The sequence below is a fragment of the Hyperolius riggenbachi genome, chromosome 9, assembly GCF_040937935.1.
Source record: "Hyperolius riggenbachi isolate aHypRig1 chromosome 9, aHypRig1.pri, whole genome shotgun sequence".
Classification (NCBI taxonomy): domain Eukaryota; kingdom Metazoa; phylum Chordata; class Amphibia; order Anura; family Hyperoliidae; genus Hyperolius; species Hyperolius riggenbachi.
In genome coordinates this window covers 98183286-98203064 of record NC_090654.1, presented here as the reverse complement: position 1 = coordinate 98203064, position 19779 = coordinate 98183286, and the positions used below count along the sequence as shown (strand labels likewise).

General features: G+C 43.2%; 1 protein-coding gene across 1 annotated transcript in view; it reads right to left on the bottom strand.

The window, feature by feature from the left end:
• Positions 1-15530, bottom strand: part of CTSS (cathepsin S) — a 47766-nt gene extending 32236 nt beyond the window's left edge. Inside the window, exon 1 of the mRNA XM_068253246.1 lies at positions 15403-15530. The gene's annotated coding sequence lies outside the window, so the exon portion shown is untranslated. The remainder of the gene's footprint in view (positions 1-15402) is intronic.
• Positions 15531-19779: the final 4249 nt, after the last annotated feature.

Sequence of the window (19779 nt, the reverse complement as noted above, 5' to 3'; positions counted from 1 at the left end):
GGCAGTAGCAGTGTTGCGGTAACAGTAAATTCGGGCGCCTGAGGCTAGTGGACAAATCGGGCGCCGCCATTCACTCCTATAATAAATATCGTTTAATGGGCGCCCGATAGGAAAAAAGGGCGCCGGAGAAAACTAACGTTTTAAAAGCGGCGCCCGGAGACTTAATGTTTTATTACTGTTTCTCATGATTACACATTATTTAATGATTTATACATTTTTAAATATTATTTTTAAACGAAAAACAGTACAATATTTTTTTCCAAACATTATTTTTAAACGAAAAACAGTACTTTTTATTTATTTTTTTTTTTTTTACATTATTTTTAAACGAAAAAACCAACAGGGGGGTCTTAGGTTTAGGCACCAACAGGGGGGTCTTAGGTTTAGGCACCAACAGGGGGGTCTTAGGTTTAGGCACCAACAGGGGGGTCTTAGGTTTAGGCACTAACAGGGGGGTCTAGGGGTTAGGGGTAGGTACAGGGAGGGTTACTTAGGCACCAACAGGGGGGGTCTTAGGTTTAGGCATCAACAGGGGAGTCTAGGGGTTAGGGGTAGGTACAGGTAGGGTTACTTAGTAATTTTTTTTTAAACGTTATTATACGTTTCACTATTTAAACGAAAGATTAACGTTTTTACAATTGCCGATTTAATGCACATTATTTAATGATTTATAACTTTAAAAACATTAATTTTAAACGAAATACAGTACAATACAATTTTAAACGTTATCCATGCTTATCGTTAAAAACCCGGCGCCCTTTTTTCCCAGCGCCCCTTTTTAACGTACGCGTGTTAGGGAGTCTCGCCCAAAGGACTCCTTGCTGAATATGTAGTGGCTTACTGAACAGAAATAATTTGAACCCAGGCAGGTTTCCTATGTCAGAGACAGACTGTCCAGCCACTGCCACAGTGAATAATAAAGGTGTGCATGCTATGGCAGTGTTGAGAAACACTGCATTAGCCATTAGAGCATACATAGGTTTTGCAGGTACAGAAACATTTGCACTGGTCATTGGTGGAGATGATCAGTAAGATGCTGATTTCCTTCGTTTGATGCAAACAAAATGCAGCTGGAATAAACCTTGTCTCCGTTCCACGCTGAATGCTCTGTGCAAAATAGACTCTGAATATAGCATTTCCTTTATAATCTCTAGTCAGTGGCAAGGAAGCCTGAACAAGGCGGAGGAACAGGAATACTTGGCTTGAGTCAGGGGCGTAGCAATAGGGGGTGCAGAGGTAGCGACTGCATCGGGGCCCTTGGGCCAGAGGGGCCCCAAAGGGCCCTCCCTCAACTACAGTATTAGCGCTCTATTGGTCCTGTGCTGGTAATAATCACTTCTATAGATACTTTGAATAGTGGTAATCATTAACAAACTGCTCCCCATCTACTTCTTGCACCTCTGATACTGTAGTTGCCATTGGCAGGTTTTGGTGCGCCACATCAATTGTTATGTATAGAGTGCTTGGGGGGCCCCATTGTAAAACTTGCATCGGGGCCCAAAGCTCCTTAGCTACGCCACTGACTTGAGTGAAAGTTTCTGTTTCAGTAATGGGGAAGGAAGCTGCATGAAGAAATCGCTGACATAGGAGACCAGGGTTTGAATCTTGGGTGTTCCTCTTCAGTCAGCCAGTACCTATTTCAGTAAGGAGTTGTTGGGCAAGACTCCCTAACACTACAGGGAGGCCTATTGAGTGTGCCCTTAGTGGCTGCAGCTCTCAAGCGCTTTGAGTCCGACAGGAGAAAAGCGCTATACAAATGATGCAAATGATGGCATTTTTATTTTTATTATTAAGCTGTGCTAACTGATTTGCAGCTAGTGGATTTCAACTGCTAGCATGGTTTCCACTTTCTGGGCTAGCAGAGATTTGTGTGTTAGAAGAATTGTTTATTCTCGCTAACAGTTTCTCAAAGGAGCTCACTATCTAATTTGTACTGTTGTCGTAGTCTAATGGCCATAACATAGCCCACGTTCAATTTTGGGATGGGGCCAATCACGTTATCTGTGTTTTGGGGGTGAAAAAGCCATGCAAACAGGAGGAGAACATGTAAACCAGGGCTGTTTCTAACCTGTTTGACCTGTAACCAACATCCACATCTCTTCTCTATGGAGAGGGAAGGGGAGAAGATGAATGGGGTAGTGTTAGGAGACACTGGAAAGCTACAAGACATCACATCGGCACTACAAAGCTGGAGTATACTGTGCTGTGACTGTGCTGTGCACTGGAGACTGCCTGAAACAGAATTTCATTAATACAGAATATACTATATTACATCCTACACACTAGATGGTGCCCCAAATCTTTGCCTGATGATGCTTTGTCCAAAAACTGCCCTGATACAAATTCCATGCAAATAGTGTCCTATTCCATATTTGAACTTAGGATCTAGTGCTGCAAGGCAACAGTGCTATACATTACACCACCTTGCTGCCCAAATAGGTTCTTTTTGTATTTAGATAAGGTTTTCTAACTAATGTGATGAATTTCTACTTTTATAGAGCTTGTTTGGCTGAGTATGTTGAGGATCAATAGAGATAAGCTCTTTGCTGAGATTTTTCTCACATCTGTGGATACTTGTATCTACACTAGCTCTACACAGGTCCCTGGAAAATAGAATAAATGTTGCTACTCGTGTTTTAATTTTTAAAGGCCACTGTGCAATAATGCTCAACTGTAGTCAAGATTGTATTTTAATTATATCATGGTAAATTAAAAAGGTTTGAATCTCTTTTGGAATTTCCATCTCTTTCCTGAGAGGGATGCATAACACCCAAGTCACTGTCCCTGTAATTACTATGTCTACTAATTCTCTATTATGTACCAGTGTATATATTTAGTGTATACCATTGTCTGTATTATTATGTGCCCCATGTTTGTTTCTACCCTGTACAGCACCACGGGATATGTCGGCTCCCTATCCGATTCAGAATAAATGAATCTGTGCACAAAACCTTCTCTACGTATATCTCAGGGATTGTTTGTTCACAGATATACACCAGGCTGCGCCCTCTGGTCCTCCAACGACTTTTGCCTAACTGCCCAGATGAAATTATCATTTTCTGTTTTTTTAAGAGGCATATGGAGGCTGCCATATTTATTTCCCATTAAACAATACCGGTTGCCAGGCTGTCCTGCTGATTGCTTTGGCTGCAGTAGTGTCTACAACACACACGTGACACAAGCATGTAGATAATCTTGTCAGATTTTTGTCAGAAACCTCTGATCTGCATGCTTGTTCAGAGTCTGTGGCTGAGGCAGAGGATCAGCAGGACAGCCAGGTAACCGATACGGTTTAAAATTAAATATATATGTCAGCCGCCATATCCCTCTCACTTCAGGTGTCCTTTAAACGGTATAAAGACAACTATAACAAGCTGGATAAAGTCATAAGCATTCTATATAAGCTTAACAAAACAAATGTGGCTGCAAATCCATGTTCTTTTTTCCTATTTATTTGTGAGTCACAGATAAGCAGAGAACTTGGCAAAGTTTTCTTGTGCTTCTTTTTATGACACATACAATGAGATGAAAATTCATAATAGCTTCCTTGTAGAAATACATAAAAAGCTGCTGGGAATCTTGCAAAGTAAAAAAAATAATAATAATCTACTAGTATCTTATACTGACTTTCTATTTATTGCATGAACAAACACTATCGTCACCATTATTATCTTCATCCCTGAGAGGTGAAAGGAGGGTGAGTGGGAGGAGCTTCACTGCAGGAAGTACAATGGGATACAAGTATTGGGCTTGATTCACAAAAGAGTGCTAACTGTTCGCGCGAATTTTCGCATTGTGCATGATCGCGAATTTTTGCGCGAAACGATAATGTTTTTGCGTGCAAACACAAATTTTTCCGCGAAATCGATATCGATTTTGTGGGGAAATTCGCGTTTGCGCGCGAAAACATTATCGTTTTGCGTGAAAATTCGCGATCGCGCGCAATGCGAAAATTCACGCGAAAACGCCCATGCTAACAGTTAGCACTCTTTTGTAAATCAAGCCCATTGTGACTGATTTACAACACCAGCATTAATATCAGCAACGCAATATTCAAAGCAGCCAGCCACAGAAAACCTATTTAGTCATTACAACCTCCACCCAACCAGACCCACTGTACTTTTTACATGTATCCGGCCTGCAACCCATTCACACAGTGTGGTTAACTCGAATTTGACCTGCAAATCAGAGAGCCCAGAGGTGCCTGACCTGATGCATGTTGCTAGCTTGTCTCTGCTTTTTTGGCTCATAACCTAAACAAAAGTTTTTGCTGCAAAGTGAGTGCTCATTTGAGATAAAGAGCATAGAGCAACAAGCTTTGTGTTAAGAGTTATTTGAGGACTGTGACATTTTCCTCACTTTTATCTCTTACTGAACATGCCGCAAATGAACACAAGAACAACAGTATGTTGCCCAAACATTTCCTGGATGTGTTCTGTTAAAAGCAGAAGTGCAACAGCCAACAAGTGCTAAAGTTTTGTGTAAAAAAATCACTGATCTGTAAATAAAAAGTACAGCTAGATCTGACTTCTGAAAAAGTACGTTTTTAGAGTAAAATAATCATAGCTAAATAAACCTGAAAAAGTATTTATAGAGAATTAAAAGCATTAGTAAATTTGTGAAAGGCACTTACACACAATATACACTTCAGATTGCAGGTCAATCCCCTGGTGCAGATGCCAGTATACAGCAAGCTGAAGCAGAACTTGGTGGTGCAGGACAAGATGCCTTCTAACCTTCGAAGTCTCATTTAAAAAGTCCGCTCTACACCAGTCCATTGAAATGCAATGATTTACCAGTATTCATTACGGACCCAGGAGGATTGAAAACTGACACTCTCTGCACTTTATGTCCAGTTTAGCTCATAAATTAATCCTTTTTTATATATATATATATATATATATATATATATATATATATATATATATATATATATATATATATATATATATATATATATATATATATATATATGATGACGAGGGGGGACCCTTACGTTCTTACCTTCCCTGCTTCTCAGGGGCGTAGCTAGGGGGGGTTGGGGTAGGACAAGTGCCCCCGGGCGCCGGGTCCCCAAGGGCGCCCAGCTGAGCTGCGTTTTTTTTTTGTTTCTTTTGGGGAGGGGAGCAGCGCAGAGAAGAGGGAGAGCTGTGCGGACGGTGGAGAAGGGGGCCATCTCCCCCCCTTCCCTCACCTTAGGGTGCTCTCCCTCCCTCGCTTTCCCCTCCATTATTGTCCGGGTGGCTGGCAGCGGCAGGCGAAACTCACCTCCGTCTCGCAACGGCGCCGGAAGTTCGGGTGCCGCAGCCGCTGCTCTGGTCTGGACCAGACCGAGTAGCGGCAAATCCATCCGGCACTGCGACGAGACGGAGGTAAGTTCCGCCTGCCGCTGCCAGCGACCCGGACATTAATGGAGGGGACAGCGAGGGAAGGAAAGCACCCTAAGGTGAGGGAGGGGGAGATGGCCCCCTTCTCCACCATCCGCACAGCTCTCCCTCTTCTCTGCGCTGCTCCCCTCCTGCTGGGGGGGGGGACCTGGCTACCTACTCTGGGGACATATAACCCTGACTACATATACTGGGCACATATACCCCTGGCTACATATACTGGGCACATATACCCCTGGCTACATATACTGGGCACATATACCCCTGGCTACATATACTGGACGCATATTATACCCCTGGCTACATATACTGGGCGCATATTATACCCCTGGGTACATATACTGGGCATATATACCCCTGGCTACATATACCCCTGGCTACATATACTGGGCACATATAACCCTGACTACATATACTGGGCACATATAACCCTGACTACATATACTGGGCACATATACACCTGGCTATATATACTGGGCACATATAACCCTGGCTACATATACTGGGCACATATACCCCTGACTACATATACTGGGGACATATATCCCTGACAACATATACTGGGGACATATACTCCCCACTACATATACTGGGCACATATACTCCCCACTACATATACTGGGCACATATACACCTGGCTACATATACTGAGCACATATACCCCTGACTATATATACTGGGGACATATACCCCTGACTACATATACTGGGGACATATACCCCTGACTACATATACTGAGAGAACATATACACATGCCTACATATACTGGGCACATATACCCCTAACTACATATACTGGGCACATATACACCCCTGGCTGCATATACTGGGCACATATACCTCTGGCTACATTTACTGGGCACATATACCTCTGCCTACATATACCGGGGACATATACCCCTGCCTACATATACTGGGCACATATAACCCTGGCTACCTGTTCTGTGGACATCTCTACCACTGGCTACCTGTTCTGGGGACATCTATACGCCTGGTCACCTATTCTGGGGACATCTACACTGCTGGCCACCTATTCTGGGGACACCTATAGACCTGGGGCTACCTATTTTTGGGGAACCACTGCTGTCAGATTGAGTGTATTTTGGGGAACTGCTGCCAGGTGAGAGGTGTCTACCATATTAAGGGGGCATTCTGCCTATTTATGTGAAATGCTGTCTATTTATGTGCCTCATGACTGCTGAATTTGTCTTGTTGGGGGCCTCATGGTTACTGAATTTGTCTTGTTGGGGGGCCTCATGATTGCTGAGTTGGTCATGTTGGGGGCCTCAAGATCGCTGAATTTGCCTTGTTGGGGGGCCTCATGATTGCTGAATTTGTCTTGTTGGGGACCTCATGATTGCTAAATTTGTCTTGTTGGGGGCCTCATGATTGCTGAGTTGGTCATGTTGGGGGCCTCATATTTGCTCATGATTGCTGAATTTGTCTTGATGGGGGGGCTCATGATTGCTGAATTTGTCTTGGAACGTGCTGGAAGGTACATACTGAGGGAGGGTGGGTGAGCGTGAGCCTGCTAACCCCCATGAACATTTGGCTCTACCCATAAACACGCCCACGTTTATTATGTGGCCAGGCCCCTTTTTGGCGCGGCGCAGCCTTCACCTTAGGGGGCGCATTGATAGTCTTTGTCCCCGGGCGCTGAAAGCCCTAGCTACGCCTCTGCTGCTTCTGATACCGGGACCGCTCCTCCAGAGAAGGTCTTGTTGTGGTAATGGGTGAGGGAAGTCATGGTGACTGCACTTGATATATGAATCCTGGCAGATGGGCCTCTTGATTGAGGGGTTCACAAAGAGGCAAGAAAAGTTGTGGGGTCCGTTTTTGCTGGGGACAGGCTAAGATTTGTAGTTGAGATGATATTACCCACAGTAGGGAGAACTTGGACAACACAGTTATAATAACAATTCCTTTATTTGTATAGCGCTTTTCTCCTGTCGGGCTTGCAGCACTTGTGAGGCAGCCACTAGGGCACGCTCAGTAGGCAGTAGCAGTGTTAGGGAGTCTCGCCCAAAGGACTCCTTGCTGAATAGGTAGTGGCTTACTGAACAGAAATAATTTGAACCCAGGCAGGTTTCCTATGTCAGAGACAGACTGTCCAGCCACTGCCACAGTGAATAATAAAGGTGTGCATGCTATGGCAGTATTGAGAAACACTGCATTAGCCATTAGAGCATACATAGGTTTTGCAGGTACAGAAACATTTGCACTGGTCATTGGTGGAGATGATCAGTAAGATGCTGATTTCCTGCGTTTTGATGCAAACAAAATGCAGCTGGAATAAACCTTTTCTCCGTTCCACGCTGAATGCTATGTGCAAAATAGACTCTGAATATAGCATCTCCTTTATAATCTCTAGTCAGTGGCAAGGAAGCCTGAACAAGGCGGAGGAACAGGAATACTTGGCTTGAGTCAGGGGCGTAGCAATAGGGGGTGCAGAGGTAGCGACCGCATCGGGGCCCTTGGGCCAGAGGGGCCCCAAAGGGCCCTCCCTCAACTACAGTATTAGCGCTCTATTGGTCCTGTGCTGGTAATAATCACTTCTATAGATACTTTGAATAGTGGTAATCATTAACAAACTGCTCCCCATCTACTTCTTGCACCTCTGATACTGTAGTTGCCATTGGCAGGTTTTGGTGCGCCACATCAATTGTTATGTATAGAGTGCTTGGGGGGCCCCATTGTAAAACTTGCATCGGGGCCCAAAGCTCCTTAGCTACGCCACTGACTTGAGTGAAAGTTTCTGTTTCAGTAATGGGGAAGGAAGCTGCATGAAGAAATCGCTGACATAGGAGACCAGGGTTTGAATCTTGGGTGTTCCTCTTCAGTCAGCCATAACCTATTTCAGTAAGGAGTCATTGGGCAAGACTCCCTAACACTACAGGGAGGCCTATTGAGTGTGCCCTTAGTGGCTGCAGCTCTCAAGCGCTTTGAGTCCGACAGGAGAAAAGCGCTATACAAATGATGCAAATGATGGCATTTTTATTTTTATTATTAAGCTGTGCTAACTGATTTGCAGCTAGTGGATTTCAACTGCTAGCATGGTTTCCACTTTCTGGGCTAGCAGAGATTTGTGTGTTAGAAGAATAATTTATTCTCGCTAACAGTTTCTCAAAGGAGCTCACTATCTAATTTGTACTGTTGTCGTAGTCTAATGGCCATAACATAGCCCACGTTCAATTTTGGGATGGGGCCAATCAAGTTATCTGTGTTTTGGGGGTGAAAAAGCCATGCAAACACGAGGAGAACATGTAAACCAGGGCTGTTTCTAACCTGTTTGACCTGTAACCAACATCCACATCTCTTCTCTATGGAGAGGGAAGGGGAGAAGATGAATGGGGTAGTGTTAGGAGACACTGGAAAGCTACAAGACATCACATCGGCACTACAAAGCTGGAGTATACTGTGCTGTGACTGTGCTGTGCACTGGAGACTGCCTGAAACAGAATTTCATTAATACAGAATATACTATATTACATCCTACACACTAGATGGTGCCCCAAATCTTTGCCTGATGATGCTTTGTCCAAAAACTGCCCTGATACAAATTCCATGCAAATAGTGTCCTATTCCATATTTGAACTTAGGATCTAGTGCTGCAAGGCAACAGTGCTATACATTACACCACCTTGCTGCCCAAATAGGTTCTTTTTGTATTTAGATAAGGTTTTCTAACTAATGTGATGAATTTCTACTTTTATAGAGCTTGTTTGGCTGAGTATGTTGAGGATCAATAGAGATAAGCTCTTTGCTGAGATTTTTCTCACATCTGTGGATACTTGTATCTACACTAGCTCTACACAGGTCCCTGGAAAATATACTCATGTTTTAATTATTAAAGGCCACTGTGCAATAATGCTCAACTGTAGTCAAGATTGTATATTAATTATGGATGGTAAATTAAAAAGGTTTGCATAACACCCAAGTCACTGTCCCTGTAATTACTATGTCTACCAATTCTGTATTATGTCCCAGTGTATATATTTAGTGTATACCATCGTCTGTATTATTATGTACCCCATGTTTGTTTCTACTCTGTACAGCACCACGGGATATGTCGGCTCCCTATCCGATTTAGAATAACTAAATCTGTGCACAAAACTTTCTCTACGTACATCTCAGGGCTTGTTAACAGATATACACCAGGCTGCGCCCTCTGGTCCTCCAACGACCTTTGCCTAACTGCCCCGATGAAATTATCATGTTCTGTTTTTTAAGAGGCATATGGAGGCTGCCATATTTAATACCGGTTGCCAGGCTGTCCTGCTGATTGCTTTGGCTGCAGTAGTGTCTAAAACACACACGTGACACAAGCATGTAGATAATCTTGTCAGATTTTTGTCAGAATCCTCTGATCTGCATGCTTGTTCAGGGTCTGTGGCTGAGGCAGAGGATCAGCAGGACAGCCAGGTAACCGATATGGTTTAAAATTAAATATATATGTCAGCCGCCATATCTCTCTCACTTCAGGTGTCCTTTAAACGGTATAAAGACAACTATAACAAGCTGGATAAAGTCATAAGCATTCTATATAAGCCTAACAAAACAAATGTGGCTGCAAATCCATGTTCTTTTTTCCTATTTATTTGTGAGTCACAGATAGGAAGAGTACTTGGCAAAGTTTTCTTGTGCTTCTTTTTATGACACATACAATGAGATGAAAATTCCTAATAACTTCCTTGTAGAAATACATAAACATCTTGGAGGACAGTTTTGTTTTTCACACAGCTATGTGGAAGTAGAAGTTGAAAAGTTATTTACTTAATTCGCAGGCCTGGTTATGGTGAAAAACCGGCCTGTCTACCTGTCACGAGTGCTAGATTACAGATGCAGTCCCTGTGTACTGCCATTTAAAGGTCCCCACATTTTTTTCTCTTGATTCAATTTGGGTTTTTAGTTGTGGGAGGTGCTATTTGTTCGTTAAGATAAGGGAAAACATTGTTACCTGCTCTGTCTAAATGAAAAGACATTTTGCTTCTCTGGGTGGACACTTTTGATAATTCAATGAACAACTTTACCTTTATTATTATGGTTTTTCTAATGTTTGAGTATAATACACAAAGGGTAAGCCTTTTTATCCCTTAGGCTTCATTCACATTGCATAGATTGTACTACATGCACTGCATCAATTACAATGAGGGTGCAGTGCTGATAACCCAATCAGCTATGCCAGGACATGTGCGTGTGTTCACAGCGTTATTCAAAATGGAATTGAATATGGCATATCTGGCTAGCACAATCCATTGCAATGCAGAGATATGAACGTGCCTTTTTTGAGTTGTGTGGGTAGTGCATTGCACATACATTATCTTGTAGTAAAATTGCACACCATACATAGTCCCTTCCTCAACACGCTGTGTCCCGTGAATGTAGACCACCGCTGCCTGAACATTACCAGCTTGTATAGGGGATATTCTGCAAGCGGAGGGTGGAACTTTCCTTCCTTCCCCTGCAAAGTACCCTTGTAAAGCACCCTTGTCCAGTATTGAGGACAAGGGGTTCATACACACCTCCAGTGACCAGGTCAGGATAATATAGGAGAACTTATGGTGGAGCCTAGAAACCACTAATATTAAGTGGGCTCCAGATACCTGCCCCCTTACACAGAAGTGAGTAGTGAATATACTGTATGGTGCTTTTACATTAAGTGCGGTGTGGCGGGTTTTTATGAAATAACGCGTAGCATGCTGGGTTTTTGTTGCTCAACATGTGCATTTACATTGGCAGTGAAGCATACTTTCATTGTACTGCTTCACTGTATAGCGCAACATTTCAGCACCGTTGCGATGGTATCGTAATACAATGGGCAAAGTGCAAAAGGACACTTCTGGTATACTCCTAATGTACATGCCAAAAGATTTAAATTTGCGTAGACTAGATATAGTTTAATCCCACCAGCATCAGTAATGACAAATGTGGCAAGTGAATAATAATCAATAATACTAATAATAATAATAAAGTAAATCCCATAGCAAATATGGTGCAACACTTCTAACAAACAAGTTGGATTTTCTTCAGATGCAATAAAATCTCTCTCCCCCTCATTCCCTCCCTGTTACGACAGGACTTGTTTTGTCACTACTGACAAGCAAACTTGTTCAGCTTATACATGATCACACACCTGTCATGCTTACAGTTATAGGTATAGACAGCTGGGCAGACTTTGGACTTTCTCTGGTGAAATCACTCTAGGCGGTGTCCTTGTGACGGAAAGTACAAATGGAATTGTTTACAATCTTGTGGAGGTTGTGATCAGCTGCTGGGATGTTTTTCAGGCTAATGTTATTCAGAACTCTCACAATGACTTTTTACTCTGAAACGGTGAAATCTGAGCAGTGACGTTTTATTCTGTGCCCGCACAAGCATTGTAATCTTCTGATGTGTCATTTGAGAAATGTTTGGAGATAGCAGCCAGTGCCACGTTGTCTGACCCTTTTGTGCCCAGAGATGGATTAAGATGTAATGGGGCCTAGGTAGTAGATTTGGGGCCACCTTGGGGTCCTTTTGGTAAGCTGAAGCAAAGAGAGGTCAAAGAAGGTTGCAGGTGGGCCCCTAGACACCCATTAGGCCTCACGCACCTGCCTAGGTGGCCTGGTGGATGATCCTTCTCCGATTGTACCTCTCTAGTGTAAACAAAGTTCTCTCAGGGAGCTGCATAGGCAGAAATTACTCTTTGGTGCAGGATTTTAGAAACATTTTAAATATAGGGACAACTGTTCTCGAGACTGTCAGGTGGTTGGACAATGTATAACATAGTAAAATCAAACAGGTTTGCTGATTGCAGGTACACTATGTATGTTATGTTAAATATCTCCTCTGTGAAATAAAAACATATATTTGCAGTCTGCTCCATGGCAAAACTAGGGTATGGTCACGGCACATAGCAAATGGGACCAAATAGTGAGTATAACTTAAATATATATATATATATGTACAACATTTAGGGAAATTCCAGGAACATAACTATAAATCATGGGGTCCCCAGCAAAACATTAATAGGGTCCCCATTGTTCATACCGTTTCATAAGGGGGTGAACTCTTTAAAGGGTTATAAAAACAAAGGTGGAAATGGTAATCTCCACACCCATAACAAGTGTAGCCACAAAAACACCTGATCTGAAGGATGGACCTCTTTATCAGAGGGAGTGAAGCAGTAGTTGGGGCCCTCCTTACAGATCCGGGCTCCCTTGCATTCGCATGGACTGCTCCCCTGTAGCTATACTGGGGAATTCCAATGGTATGCAAATAATACTTATTATCCAAAACAGTAGAAGTTATAAACATTCTGCCTGGCTGATGCTTTTGCTACAGAAGCATGAGAGTGATACAACAAACATGCAGCCAGTGGGATCAGCATAGAGCCAGAACACCTTATGTGCATTCTAGGTCAGAGATTCAAAGAGTATTAAAAGCACACCTGAATGAGAGGATTATGGAGGCTGCCATATTTATTTCCTTTTAAACAATGCAAATTGCCTGGCTGTCCTGCTGATCCTCTGCCTCTAATACTTTTAGCCATAGACCCTGAACAAGCATATGCAGATCAGGTGCTCTGACTGAAATCTGACTAGAATTGCAACATTGTATACAATCAACAGAGGCGCCAAAAGTATAAGATTAGATTAAATGAGCTTAAAAACCAACTTAAATGGCAAAATTGAAGGAGGAAGTGGTGGTCTTACCTCCCTCAAGCAGACACGACAATGACTGCGATTCAGACAGTCAAACACATTTATTAGGAACTCCAAAAAGAAATGCAACGCGTTTCGCAGGTTCAACCCCGCTTCATCAGGCAATATAGGGAGGAGTATCAAACAATCTGCACAAGGATTCAAATTAAGCGCCTCTGAATCCTTGTGCAGATTGTTTGATACTCCTCCCTATATTGCCTGATGAAGCGGGGTTGAACCTGCGAAACGCGTTGCATTACTTTTTGGAGTTCCTAATAAATGTGTTTGACTGTCTGAATCGCAGTCGTTGTCGTGTCTGCTTGAGGGAGGTAAGACCACCACTTCCTCCTTCAATTTTGCCATTTAAGTTGGTTTTTAAAGGGACTCCGAGCTCTGAAAAAAATGGAAAGTTGTACTCACCAGGGGCTTTTTCCAGCCCAGTGCTGGTCGTGAGGTCCCACGCCGGCGTCCTGGCTCCTCTCCTTCTCCCCGCTCCGGAATGGCTGGCAGGCCGCAGCCCGGGCGACACTCTCCCGAGTGTCGGGCTGCTTCTTCCGCATATGACGCGGATTACGTCACACGCCGGCCGCCTCGCGTCATCACGGCGGCCGGCGTGAAAGTACTGCGCATGCGCGCTTTGTTCGCGCATGCGCAGTACTTTCACGCCGGCCGCCGTGATGACGTGAGGCGGCCAGCGTGTGACGTAATCCGCGTCATATGCGGAAGAAGCAGCCCGACACTCGGGAGAGTGTCGCTCGGGCTGCGGCCTGCCAGCCATTCCGGAGCGGGGAGAAGGAGAGGAGCCAGGACGCCGGCGTGGGACCTCCCGACCAGCACTGGGCTGGAAAAAGCCCCTGGTGAGTACAACTTTCCTTTTTTTCAGAGCTCGGAGTCCCTTTAAGCTCATTTAATCTAATCTTATACTTTTGGCGCCTCTGTTCATTGTATACAATTTTGAGTCCACCCTTGGTGGAGGGTTGCTACCCTTTCTTCCTGTCTACAGAGAGCGACTTCTTAATCCTGAGTGGGGTCAGGACAATCTCCCCACCTGCCTTTACAGTGGTTGCCTGCTGGTGACCCTGACTTGTGAGTATTTAGCAATACAAACTTATTGCCACCTTGTCCAGTACGAATTACACTATTGGGGCTCTTGGTGTTCCCTGTTTTTATCTCTTTGCTAGAATTGCTACATGCTTGTTCAGGTGTGTGATTCAGACTCTATTGATGCCAGAAAGGTGATCGGGAAAGTCAGACAACTGGTATTATTTAAAAGGAAATAAATATGTCAGCCACCATGCGCCTCTCACTTCAGGTTCCCTTTAAAAGCAAAAGAATCATCACATCAGTCAGCAATTTTTTAAAAAATTAATCAATGGCACCCATCATATTCCTGTGACCTCAGGTATCCCTTAATAATTGTTAGGGCTAAATATATCAGTGTTTCAGCCGATTATCAGAACAATAGATATATAAAGCCAAGGTGGTTTGCTTTATTAAAGTTTCACAATAATTAAACACATACTTGTGTGTCTGTGATGGGTTTAAAACAAACCTGAAACGAAAATAAACATGTGAGATAATTAATTGCATGTGTAGTACAGCTAAGAAATAGAACATTAGTAGCAAAGATAATAGTCTCATATCATTTTCCAGTAAAGGAGGAGTTAAACAAAACTTCAGTTATCCATGAAAAAAAGAGCTTCTCTTAATTATGCAACCAAATACAGTCCTGTTTTCTGAAGCACTCAAACGGCCAAGAAACAGTTAGAGACAGCTTGAGATAAGGTTTTACTGCAGGAAAGTTCAGAAGTTAATTATTTCTGTTTTGTTTAGCTTAAAAGACAGAGTGTAGTTTTAAAACTGCAGCTGTGACAGTATTATGCAATGTTATTACAAACAAACAAACCGCTATGTAACTGAAAATAAAAATAAAAGACTATTTTCTTTGCTACTAATGTTCTATTCCTTATCCATACTACACATACAATTCATAATATCATAAGGTTTTTTTCACTTCAAGCAGCCAACAGAGCTTTGAGTGTCTAATTATAGTAATCTATGACTCGCCATTGCTCTTTTATCTACCATGGCAGCTAACATTGAACAACAGATTGTTCAGCAAACTTACATGCAGTACATTTCCAATGTGGTTTTACATACATGAAGGTGAATTAAGTTATAACGTGTATAAAGGGATTTTCAGTTTTGGAATAACCTGATCTTTAAACAAAGACCTCTCATATAACCCATGTGGGGACACAGATCACACAGAGAGGTTGTTTATTCAGTTGATAGATCATTACACAAGTACAGAAAGTTTCATTTTATACATACCTCAGTCCAGATAGTGTTTGGTCAGTAAGATTCTTCTTTCACCTCTTGCTTTGAATCAGTGACACTAAGCAAGGGCAGAGACAGAACCTGTGACCTGGAGAGAGTCTTATAACACTGCGGGAGGAACAGAGAACAGGAAGAATAAACTTATTTTCGCTTTCGTCATATCATGTGTCTACACCAATCACTGGCTGAGTGAGTTCCCCTTTCAGGCTGTTTCAGCATGCAGTATCTGTCCTGCTCAGGTTTTCCTATGCTGTGTTCATGCACACCCACATCATAAGCCTGCAATGCACAGCAGAATGCCACACCGCAACTTACAGGAACTGTGAAAACATAACATTTAGAGCAATTTTTCTCAATATATGTTCTGCCTCTTACATAACATAAAACATATAGGACAGGGGAGGACTGGCCAGGTGGAAGGGGGGAGATTTCCCCCCAGGCTGCCTCTCATTTAATGATTTAGGGCTGGTACATTGCCTGGGGCATTCAGGTTTTTGTATAAGGCAATGTGAACCGCTAGGCTGGCTGAGGGAAATAAACGACCAATTACAGAGCAATTAGAGGGCGGGAAAACTGGTAAATATACACAGCATGATGCAGAGCAGAGGCTTGCCTACAGGGTCCATGGGAAAAAATATGTCTGGTCTCTCACCATTGTTAACTGCATGTGCACAGCTACATAAGATATTGTCTAGGTTAAAACGTTTTTACAGTCCCTAGACTCCAGAAGGGCTGCTTACAAGACAGTCCCTAGACTCCAGGAGGGCTGCTGGCAGACAGTCCCTAGACTCCAGAAGGGCTGTGTAACGATCGGTGTAACACAGAGAGGATCTGATTACCGGTGATCTGCAGTATCACCGAGAATGCAGATATATACCCGATTATTGATGATCTGCAGTATCACCGATAATCAGATATATCTCTAACCTCTGGACACCGGAGTAATATGAGTGTTTGATGCAACAGTAATACTTAGAGGAGGATCCCTGTAAAGGGGTACAGTTCAGTAAGAGATACTGCTCTGAGAACAAATTCCTTCCAATGGCCTGATGCTCCCCAAGGGGCGGAGCCAGGCTGAGAGTTGGAAGGACCAGAGAGTGAGTGACACCAATGGTGAAGTGTTACTAACAGGTCAGTGAACTATCTCCAAACAAGGAAGATAGTTCTCGAGGTCGGACAGGCCAGGTCGGCAACAGACAGACAGATCAGGTACAGAGACAGGAGGCAGATGCAGAATCTAGAGACTAGCCGAGTTCAGCAACAGAGTATCAGAATGACAAAGGTACAAAATCAGAGATCAGAAGAATGGTCAGGGAAGCAGAAGGTCATAACAAATAAACAATGCAATAGTACTTTAAGCTATCAAGAATCTGACTCAGTGTGGATTCCCAGCTCCAGCCGGTTCTGGCACACTGTCGGATCTAGCTAATAACACAAATGATAACAGAATTTCCTAGACTAAGGTGTGAGCTCCGTGATCATCAACACCTAAGAATTTGGTCTAATGTAACACAGATACTGACAGGGTCTGAGTGCTACCACGTAGTGATCGCAACGCCAAACACCAGAGGAATGACCAGCACCCAGTATATATACACCAGCGCTCACCTGCGCCTCCCCTAAGTGCTGGACCAATGAGAACTGAAAGAATTGTCAGCTGACCGGCCTGGTCAGCTGACACCCCTCTGGCTGTCATAAATGCTCTGCCTCTCCGCGCGCGCACGCGTCCTTCTGAATCAGTGTGGACTATCAGTCCCAGCCACACCAGACATGTGTTGTAATGCCTCTGCTGTATTGGATGCGGAATCCGCCGCACCGCTGTCGGAGCGTGCGGCGTTTTCTCCGCATTCAACAGTACTGAGAGAGGTAGGCCTATGCGTGCAAACCGCCGCGTCGGACACGGAATCCGCCGCCCTGTTCTCTGGGCATGCGGCGGTTTCTCTGCGTTCCGTCAGGCCAGTAAATGCAGGTCCCTGCGCGCAAGCTGCCATGTTGAACGCGGAATCAGCCGCCTTACTCTGAGTACTTGCGGCGGCTTTTCCGAATTTTCTCACAGTACCCCCCCCCCTGAGGAGTGGACTCCGGACAGCTCCTACCCGGTTTCTCAGGATATCGAGCGTGGAATTCCCTTCTTAACCACTTGAGGACCTAGGGCTTTACCCCCCTTAAGGACCGGCCACTTTTTTTCCATTCAGACCACTGCAGCTTTCACGGTTTATTGCTCGCTAATACAACCTACCACCTAAATGAATTTTGGCTCCTTTTCTTGTCACTAATAAAGCTTTCTTTTGATGCTATTTGATTGCTGATGCGATTTTTACTTTTTATTATATTCATCAAAAAAGACATGAATTTTGGCAAAAAAATGATTTTTTTAACTTTCTGTGCTGACATTTTTCAAATAAAGTAAAATTTCTGTATACATGCAGCGCGAAAAATGTGGACAAACATGTTTTTGATAAAAAAAAAACCCGTTCAGCCTATATTTATTGGTTTGGGTAAAAGTTATAGCGTTTACAAACTATGGTGCAAAAAGTGAATTTTCCCATTTTCCAGCATCTCTGCCTTTTCTGACCACCTGTCATGTTTCATGAGGGGCTAGAATTCCAGGATAGTATAAATACCCCCCAAATGACCCCATTTTGGAAAGAAGACATCCCAAAGTATTCACTGAGAGGCATAGTGAGTTTATAGAAGATATTATTTTTTGTCACAAGTAAGCGGAAAATGACACTTTGTGACAAAAAAAAAAAAAGTTTCCATTTCTTCTAACTTGCGACAAAAAAAAATGAAACCTGCCACGGACTCACTATGCTCCTCTCTGAATACCTTGAAGTGTCTACTTTCCAAAATGGGGTCATTTGTGGGGTGTGTTTACTGTCCTGACATTTTGGGGGGTGCTAAATTGTAAGCACCCCTGTAAAGCCTAAAGGTGCTCATTGGACTTTGGGCCCCTTAGCGCAGTTAGGCTGCAAAAAAGTGCCACACGTGTGGTATTGCCGTACTCAGGAGAAGTAGTATAATGTGTTTTGGGGTGTATTTTTTACTTCAAAAAGTTTTTATTGTTATTATTTAAAACAGGTAACAAAATAACAACAGGTGATAAGTATTCTTCACAAAGATGGGCTAGTGAGCAGCAAATTACAGATTATCAAAGAATAAAGCGATGATATAGTTCACATACAGCCCATGTCATAAAACCAAGGAGACAGAAAATAATAAAGGAAAAAGGGGGGGGGGGAGAGGGGGGGGGGAGTCAGGCGCTGGTGATAACCGCTGAAGCGTAAACTTTTCACATGAAACTATTTTTACACATACCCATGCTGGGTGGGAGAAATATCTCTGTAAATGACAATTGTTTGATTTTTTTTACACACAATTGTCCATTTACAGAGAGATTTCTCCCACCCAGCATGGGTATGTGTAAAAATACACCCCAAAACACATTGTACTTCTTCTCCTGAGTACGGCGATACCACATGTGTGGCACTTTTTTGCACCCTAACTGCGCTAAGGGGCCCAAAGTCCAATGAGTACCTTTAGGATTTCACAGGTCATTTTGAGAAATTTCGTTTCAAGACTACTCCTCACGGTTTAGGGCCCCTAAAATGCCAGGACAGTATAGGAACCCCACAAATAACCCCATTTTAGAAGGAAGACACCCCAAGGTATTCCGTTAGGAGTATGGTGAGTTCATAGAAGATTTTATTTTTTGTCACAAGTTAGCGGAAAATGACACTTTGTGAAAAAAAACAATAAAAATCAATTTCCGCTAACTTGTGACAAAAAATAAAATCTTCTATGAACTCACCGTACTACTAACAGAATACCTTGGGGTGTCTTGTTTCTAAAATGGAGTCATTTGTGGGGTTCCTATACTGTCCTGGCATTTTAGGGGCCCTAAACCGTGAGGAGTAGTCTTGAAACAAAATTTCTCAAAATGACCTGTTTTGGGGTGTATTTTTACACATACCCATGCTGGGTGGGAGAAATACCTCTGTAAATGACAATTGTTTGATTTTTTTTACACACAGTTGTCCATTTTCAGAGAGATTTTTCCCACCCAGCATGGGTATGTGTAAAAATACACCCCAAAACACATTGTACTACTTCTCCTGAGTACGGCGATACCACATGTGTGACACTTTTTTGCAGCCTAGGAGCGCTAAGGGGCCCAACGTCCTAATCACAGGTCATTTTGAGGCATTTGTTTTCTAGACTACTCCTCACGGTTTAGGGCCCCTAAAATGCCAGGGCAGTATAGGAACCCAACAAGTGACCCCATTTTAGAAAGAAGACACCCCAAGGTATTCCATTAGGTGTATGGCGAGTTCATAGAAGATTTTATTTTTTGTCACAAGTTAGTGAAAA